Raw genomic sequence first — 1,876 nt, forward strand, 5'->3', positions numbered from 1 at the left:
CTAGGCTTACAAAGAATAAGTCCTAGGCTCGATTTGCTCGACTAAACTAAAGGCAGTGCTCCAGCATGGTGGCAGTCAAACGACTGCAGCAAATAAAAGAATTATATATATATGTATACACACACATGTATACACACACACACACACACACACAAACACACACACACATACACACACACACACACACACACACACACACACATATATATATATAAAGTACATACGTTCTAGTCGATCTACATCTATATCCATCAATCTGTCCAGCTGTCAATCAAACAATATCTCTATTAATGTAACTGTCCCCCTGGCTATCAATACATGTATATATGCACCTATTTATTTATCTATCTGCTTACTTATCTAACTACAAATCAATCAGTCCATCTATATAGCCATCCACCCAAACATCCATGCAACTTACCAAGAAAGTCACCGACCCGAAAGTCCCTAGATAGTTACTAATAAACAAAATTTTTGATTAGCGTAAGTATAGGATTATATTTCACTTCTTGTCGTCTATTAACTACATGTAAGTTAATTATTTATTTATTTGTTATTTATTATTTACTTCTATATAATAGTTAAGTAATTAGATGTATAGGATTACATTTCACTTACTGAAACAGCCGTAGCATTTAAAATGAAGCTACTTTTCATAAATATTTTACGAATCTCTCACTCATTGTATACAAGCAGACAAATCTATACAGAGAGACAGGCTCACACATACATACAAACAAACAAACATACATACATACATACATACTTACATACATACATACATACATACATATATACATACTTACATACATATATACATACATACGTACATATAGTACATATATATGTACATACATAAAAAAACATATATATTCTTGCATGCATACATACATTCAGACATTATACATGATATTATAGTTGAATTACTGACATATTTCGATATATACATTCCTTATATTTAAATCATTCCCTTTGAAATCAAGGTTATCTGTAGATACATTTTCCCTTAGGCTTCATCGATAAATGGTGAAATCACTCCCTTCAAATAGGATCAGAATTCCAGAAACATATATCATCGCAAAATATCTTTCGTCAGAAAACAAAAACAAATCAAGAATCATTCTTTCTCTCCCATGTCTTGATAAACCAAAAACACTTCTGCGGTACTACATTCCTCTTCCGTCCAGTTGGCTATTTCCATAATCCTCCTTCATTTCTGAAGTATTCATAACGGCATGTTGCCAACAGACAAAACTGTGATTTATTGATGATATGTATGTATGATACTGATATGTGTGTGTGCATATGTATGTATGCATGTATGCATGTGTGTGTGTGCATAAATATGTATGTGTATGCATATAGATATATATCTATGTATATAAACATATAAATAAAATATATATAAATGCATATACATATTTATAGACATGTTCTTCACGCAAACATACGTACACACACATATACATACTTATATATATATACACCTAGTTTACTTCTGATGAAGTGTAGAACGTGATGGAGCTATCATCCGTGTTCGTCTTGATTCGTAGACAATAGTTTACCAGGTGATTTACGAATGCAATTCAAATCTCATCCTTTAAATTTCTCGGTTTGTTGTTAAGATTTTGAATACTCGTAGCCCTTTTGCAATCATAGTTCAATCAGCGTACGATCCTTATTTTTCAAAGGAAGTGTAGATTATTTTGAAAAATGGAAAGAGCCCAAGGCTGGTATATGCTATTGCATTTTAAACCGGCATTTGTCGCAAGCCTTTCAAGGAACATGATAAACAAACGTACGTATGTACTTCTACCTGTGGCACATAAAAAAACCCCAGAAATGTATATGTGTATCTGTATGATTATATATATAT

This window comes from Octopus bimaculoides, chromosome 3, assembly GCF_001194135.2.
Source record: "Octopus bimaculoides isolate UCB-OBI-ISO-001 chromosome 3, ASM119413v2, whole genome shotgun sequence".
Taxonomy (NCBI): Eukaryota; Metazoa; Mollusca; class Cephalopoda; order Octopoda; family Octopodidae; genus Octopus; species Octopus bimaculoides.